Source organism: Carassius carassius, chromosome 28, assembly GCF_963082965.1.
Source record: "Carassius carassius chromosome 28, fCarCar2.1, whole genome shotgun sequence".
NCBI classification, from domain to species: Eukaryota; Metazoa; Chordata; class Actinopteri; order Cypriniformes; family Cyprinidae; genus Carassius; species Carassius carassius.
The window spans coordinates 18,065,063-18,072,316 of record NC_081782.1 but is presented as its reverse complement, the minus strand read 5'-3'; the positions used below and the strand labels follow the sequence as shown (position 1 = coordinate 18,072,316).

Sequence of the window (7,254 nt, the reverse complement as noted above, 5' to 3'; positions counted from 1 at the left end):
ATTATCTGTAAAAAAAGAAGTAGGCTAAGTCCTTCCACAGCAGATAAATTAATATTTTTGAATAAAAATCTCTAAAAAAGTGAGACATTGTGGCTTGATTTCTTTTATTAATATTCATTTTTCATGACCAAAATAACATTATGCACAGTGAGGAGCCTATAGGTTACAAGCTTCACATATTAGAACATTATAATAATAAAAAAACAACACATTTTTTTAATGGCTCGTCAAGGTTGTTTCAGATCAACACCTGCAAGTGACCACTAGGTGTCACCGTTGAGACGGGTGTCGGATTGATTCGAAGCCTCGAAACAATATGGCACATTTGGTTCAACTGTTTCATTGGTTCACGAGGCCTCGATTTTGCCATCACTAACGATAAGCCAGTGGAAGGGTTGAAGGAACCGCGTCATTAAAAATGAATTTAATCCACTGGTCTCTGATAGCTAGGTCCGTTCTTGGTAGAGAAAACACATTTAAATGTTGATTCTGGCAGTCAACCACAGAGCAACTCACGTGTGCACTACTCCAGCGTCTTTCACGACTGAATATGAGGGGGAGAGGGGAAGGGGCGAGCTTCCTGCTGCGATGTCCATATATGGTATATCCTGCCCCGTCTTGACGTCAATTGAATGCGCAATTGATCTCCTATTTGAATGCGCGTGCACGTGGGCTATTTTACAAACCCTGAGGTAAACAAACGCTTCACTTTTAAATATTGGCTTCCCGGCCAGTGTATAATCGTTAGGCAATCATAACATACATTGATTCTCGTGGAAAAGTGAAAATTGTGGGTCATGACTCCTTTAATTCATTCACTTAATTCTGGCCATGGCTTCGGAATTTCAACATTTGTTTTAAATCTGTCAGGAGTTATCTGACCCAGGTATATTACTTCGGGTCTTGCTAGCATGCTGTCTTCAAAGTTACTTTGAAACCCCCATTTATGTTACATGTTTACAACTTTATCATCTCATAAGCAAACAATAATTTTCTTTTCTCTTTTTTTATGATGCTGAGTGGCTACAATTTTGCAGTCCAACAATAAAGTTACTCTTTTGGCCAAACATTAGTAAATATAGGAATTACAAATTTTCCACTCAGAACATGTCTCTGGTATTTTTACTGCTTACAGTTTTTTACAATCACTTTGTTACTATTTTCAGAACCTTGATGTCATTTTTCACAACTCTAGACACAAAACTCACAACCAATGATCCCTGTAACTGTACACATCTTTAAATATATCTTATCCTAAGACCTACCGATGTGCACTTGTACCCCTTTTACTCACAAGGTTACTTCATTTACAGGTGTACCATGACACCAATTTACCTACTCCACCCCGGAGCTGGTGTCTACCCCCTCACGTCTGAGTGAGTCTATCGTTCCTCCTTCTCTCGACCCCCTCCACTTACAGACAGTCCCTAACCAATAATATTAAATATAAAATCTTTCCTACCTTGGTTTGATGATTGATCAGGGATGTCACCAAAGAACGATTGCCCGAGCATCCTCCACCATTAACTGTTGGGGTAATTTAACAGTTAAAACCCAAGGACCAGATATGTCGCAATGAAGACCAGGAGTCAGAGATGAGTTCAATTAATAATAATAATTTTACTGAAGAAAATAGTTTGCAGTTTCATCAGCAGAAGTCAGCTTCAATACTCTCGACGGAGTTCGTAGGCCGCGCCCGTACAACTCAAAATCAACCACAGTTATACCCTGACAAAAAAATTGGCAAAATTCTGATTGGTTCCAAAACCTAGATAAACTCTCCAAAGACGTATATCTGATACGCTGGACACTGGCAGTTGATCGTTTGTCCTGGGACTGTCTGAGCTTCTCCCTGTACAGACAGATACTAACACACATACACAGAGAACTTATCTAAAATTCAAGGCTTTCTAGCACTGGCGAGTGTCTTATCATTACGGTTGGATACACACACATAATATGTGGCCATTAATCTTGAGGAAAAGAAATAGAGGGTAGTACAGGATTCTTTAATATCTCTTAAGCGCACATAAGGTTACACATTTCACTCTTGCCATAACTTGATTGATAGTCAAACAAGAAATCATGTAATAATATAATTAATATCAGTATGAAGCATATGGCAACTCGGCATCCACTCCTTCACAGTATATTATTTAAAACAACAACAACAACATTATTAAATAAATTTATGCATTTAGCAGATGCTTTTATCCAAAGCGACTTACAGTGCATTCAGGCTATCAATTTTTTCCTATCATGTATTCCCGGGGAATCGAACCCCCAACCTTCGCAATGCTCTACCAATTGAGCAACAGGAACACTATTTATTTCTTTACATTGTTATGTAGCAAAGAGGGATGTCATAATTCAGGTCAGTTCAGTTCTTATCCAGTGGTGTCACTGCAGTCAGGTCAATAATATTGCTGAATATTAGGGGTCTTTAACTAAGCAAGACAAAAGGCAACAGTAGCAAAGAACCCAAACCATATCAAAACCAGGCTCAGTCAGGAAACCCCTTCTTTTCTGGCCAAAAAATTGAACATGGTGTGATGATTCCAGGCTGCATCACAAAACAGATTTTGGATTGATATCATCCAGAATATTTAATTTAACTTCTTCTGCTTAAAGGAACATGATGCCAGCAGGTGAAGCTGGTAAAAAGGGTCTGTGCCGAGGGCTTGTACTGTTCTCGTGGAGGATATTTGCTTCGCATCTGTGCTGGGGCCATCAATGAGGTCTTCACAAGGGATCTGTCATCATCTGTCTAGACCGGGCTAAAACACCTCATTCAAGTCTGGCTGTGCAAAGGCTGTTTTTAAAAAAAAATGGGTCAATCCCGACTTTGCTATGACAATCTGGTGTTTAATCTGAATCAGCTACTGTAAGAATATGTTCTTATAAATTTAAGTATTTGCTATTGACAGTTCAAATACTATTAGTCTGCGGTGTGAGGCCATATAAAGTTTGTGGGTTTGAGTCGAAACAGATTTGTGACTTCTGGCCTTTCGTTTATCAATGAATTGCATGCTTATGCCCTCGGGCAACAGAAAGTTGTGAAAAATCTCATACAGGAGATCCTGGGTTCGAATCCCAGCAGTGCCTTTGCTGGTGGTCAAGCGCTGCCATGGGCTGTGAGGTTTTGCTCTCCGTAAAAAAGGGGGTGCAGAGGAGTGCCAGAGCAGCATGCAATTTAATTTGCGAACCACCCCTCAGATGCTGCCGAAGAATGCTGCTAGAGTCATCTCAGCAATGTAGCATGGCTCAGCTGGTCAAAGAGCTTACCTTGCAAACAGGTGATCCTTGGTTTAGGACTGCTGCAAGCCTGGAAGGAGCTACTGCAATGTGGTGCAGAGTGTAGCGCATTGGACTATTAGTCTGCGGTGTAAGGCCATATGAAGTTTGTGGGTTTGAGTCAAAACAGATTGGGGACTTCTGGCCTTTCGTTTATCATTAAATTGCACGCTTATGCCCTCGGGCAACAGAAAGTTGTGAAAAATCTCATAAGCTGACCAGCCCATGGACCTTTGTCCTCACCGCTGGATGTTTTGATCAACTTACTCACCCTTCTAGTTCTCTGCTTGGTGCCGTGGCTTAGTCGGTTAAAGTGTCTGTCTCGTAAACAGGAGATCCTGGGTTCAAATCCCAGCTGTGCCTCAATCAGAATCAGAATGAGCTTTATTGCCAGGTATGTTCACACATATGAGGAATTTGTTTTCGTGACAGAGCTCCGCAGTGCAACATAACAGCGACAGAACAAAAAACACAATAAGGAATAAAAAATACAAATAGGTGGGTAAGGATTGACAATATACAAATTGACAATGTATGGCAGGTATATTAAAAAGAGCATTTATGTATGTACATGTATATTATGTGGAAAAATTTTAACTGTACGCTAAGTATGTGTGTTGGATAAATAAGTGTATGTGTATATAAATATAAATATAAGTAGTGTAGTGTGTTCCATGTACGTACATGTATATTATGTGCAAAAGATTTACGTGTACGCTAAGTATGTGTGTTGGATAAAAAGTGTAGTGTATATAAATATAAATAGTGTAGTGTGTCCCACAGTTATTATCAGCTGTTCATAAGATGGATTGCCTGAGGGAAGAAACTGTTCCTGTGTCTGGTCGTTCTGGTGCTCAGTGCTCTGTAGCGTCGACCAGATGGCAACAGTTCAAAGAGGGAGTGTGCTGGATGTGAGGGGTCCAGAGTGATTTTAACAGCCCTTTTGCTCACTCTGGATAAGTACAGTTCTTGAATAGATGGGAGGTTTGTACCGATAATTCGCTCAGCAGTCCGGACTACCCTCTGTAGTCTTCTGAGGTCAGATTTAGAAGCTGAGCTGAACCAGACAGTTACTGAAGTGCAGAGGATGGATTCGATGATGGTGGAGTAGAACTGTTTCAGCAGATCCTGTGGCAGGTTAAACTTCCTCAGCTGGCGAAGGAAGTACAACCTCTGCTGGGCCTTTTTCACAATGGAGTCAATGTGAATGTCCCACTTCAGGTCCTGAGAGATAGTGGTGCCCAGGAACCTGAATGACTCCACTGCAGTCACAGTGCTGTTCATGATGGTGAGTGGGGGGAGTGCAGGGGGGTTTCTCCTGAAGTCCACGATCATCTCCACTGTTTTGAGCGTGTTAAGCTCCAGGTTGTTGAGACTGCACCAGACAGCCAGCTCTTTAACCTCCTGTCTGTAAGCAGACTCGTCACCGTCCTGAATGAGGCCGATGAGTGTGGTGTCATCTGCAAACTTCAGGAGCTTGACAGAGGGGTCCTTAGATGTGCAATCGTTAGTGTACAGGGAGAAGAGCAGTGCGGAGAGAACACAGCCCTGGGGAGCTCCGGTGCTGATTGTACGAGTGCTGGATGTGTATTTTCCTAGTCTCACTAGCTGCTGCCTGTCTGTCAGGAAGCTGTTGATCCACTGACATACGGAGGTGGGCACGGAGAGCTGAGTTAGTTTGGGCAAGAGGAGGTTTGGGATGATCGTGTTGAAGGCAGAGCTGAAGTCCACAAACAGGATCCACACAGGTCCCCGGTCTGTCTAGGTGTTGCAGAACATAATGCAGTCCGATGTTTACTGCATCGTCCACAGACCTGTTTGCTCTGTAGGCAAACTGAAGAGGATCTAGCAAGGGTCCAGTGATGTCTTTCAGGTGGGCCAGCACCAGTTTTTCAAATGACTTCATGACTACAGACGTTAGAGCCAAAGGCCTGTAGTCATTTAGTCCTGTAATTTTGGATTTCTTTGGGATAGGGATGATGGTGGAGCGTTTGAAGCATGAAGGGACTTCGCACAGTTCCAGCGATCTGTTGAAGATCTGTGTGAAGATGGGGGCCAGCTGGTCAGCACAGGATTTCAGACAGGCTGGTGTAACGCAATCTGGGCCTGGTGCTTTTTTCCTTTTCTGCTTCCGGAAGACCTGGCGCACCGCATCCTCGCTGATCTGTATTGCAGGTGTGGGGGAGAGGGGGGATGCAGGAGATGTGAATGGTGAGAGCGCTTGATTGGAGAGGTGTTCAGGGTGGGTTGCAGGAGTTGTGAGTGGTGTGAACAGTTGTTTGGAGAGGCATTCAGGGTTGGTTGCAGGAGTTGTGAATGGTGAGAGCGGTTGATTGGAGAGGTGATCAGGATGGGTTGCAGGAGCTGTGAATGGTGTGAACGGTTGTTTGGAGAGGCATTCAGGGTTGGTTGCAGGAGTTTTGAATGGTGTGAATGGTTGTGTGGGGAGGTGTTCAGGGCAGGTGATGGGTGTTCTTTCAAACCTGCAGTAAAACTCGTTCAGATCGTCTGCCAGTCGTTGATTCTCCACAGTGCTGGGGGGTGGTGTCTTGTAATTGGTGATCTTCTTTAGGCTTTTCCACACTGATGCGGAGTCGTTCGAAGTGAACTGAGTCCTTATTTTTTCCGAATAATTCCTCTTTCCCACTTTGATCTCCTTTTCCAGTGTGTATTTAGCCTGTTTATACACGACATTGTCCCCCTTCACGTAAGCATCTTCTTTAGCCTGACGGAGCTGTCTGAGTTTTGCAGTGAACCACGGTTTGTCATTGTTGTAATTTAGTTGAGTCTTGGTAGGAATACACATATCCTCACAGAAACTGATATATGATGTTACGGTCTCTGTGAGTTCATCCAGATCGGTGGCAGCAGCTTCAAAAACACTCCAATCGGTGAGATCAAAACAAGATTGTAAATCCTGCTCTGCTTCATTAGTCCATCTTTTTACAGTCCTTAATACAGGTTTAGCTGATTTTAGTTTCTGCCTGTAGGTCGGTATAAGATGAACCAGAAGGTGATCAGAACGTCCCAAAGCTGCTCGTAGAACAGAGTGAAATGCATCCTTTATTGTTGTGTAACAGTGATCCAATATATTACTGTCTCTTGTGGGACAAGTAACATGCTGTCTGTATTTTGGCAGTTCACGGGAGAGATTGGCTTTATTAAAGTCCCCAAGAATGATTAAAACAGAGTCTGGGTGTTGTTGTTCTGTCTCTGTGATCTGCTCAGCGAGTTTCTGTAAAGCTGAGCTCACGTGCGCTTGAGGAGGGATGTAAACACTAACCAGAATGAACGAATGAAACTCCCGCGGCGAATAGAACGGCTTGCAGTTAATGAAGAGCGTTTCGAGATTTGAGCAGCACGTCTTCTTTAACACAGTTACATCTGTACACCACCGTTCAATGATGTAACTGCGTCGCGATCCGCTCTAAACAGCTGAAAGTCCGGCAGATGGAGCGCGTTGTCCGGTATGGTGTCATTCAGCCAAGTTTCCGTGAAACACAGAGCAGCAGAGTGAGAGAAATCTTTATTCCGTGAAACACAGAGCAGCAGAGTGAGAGAAATCTTTATTTGTCCGAGAGAACAGAAGCAGTTCGTCCGTTTTGTTGGGTAGAGAGCGGAGATTTGCCAGATGGATGCTAGGCAACGGCGTTCGAAATCCGCGTTTTCTGAGTCTCACGAGCGCGCCAGTTCTCTTTCCCCGTCTGCGCGTCCTCTTGAAGCGTGTGATCAGCGCAGCCGCTCCGCCGACAAGAATGTCCAGCAAAACATCAGAATAGTCAAAAACCGGTGAAATATCGGGAGATGTGTGTTGCCGAATATCCAGCAATTCGTCGCTGGTGAAACTGATTGCAGGAATATAACTAAAGACAGGATAAACTAACAAAAACACAAAAACAACTGCAGAGCACGTCACGGAGGCAGCCATCCTGTATCGGCGCCACTCGCGTGTGCTTTTCT

At 43.6% G+C, this 7,254-nt stretch overlaps 1 non-coding gene across 1 annotated transcript; it reads left to right on the top strand.

The window, feature by feature from the left end:
* The first annotated feature begins 3,583 nt into the window (after positions 1-3,583).
* Positions 3,584-3,657, top strand: trnat-cgu (transfer RNA threonine (anticodon CGU)). The gene has a single exon. It is a non-coding gene; the product is annotated as a tRNA-Thr (tRNA).
* The last annotated feature ends 3,597 nt before the right edge of the window (positions 3,658-7,254 follow it).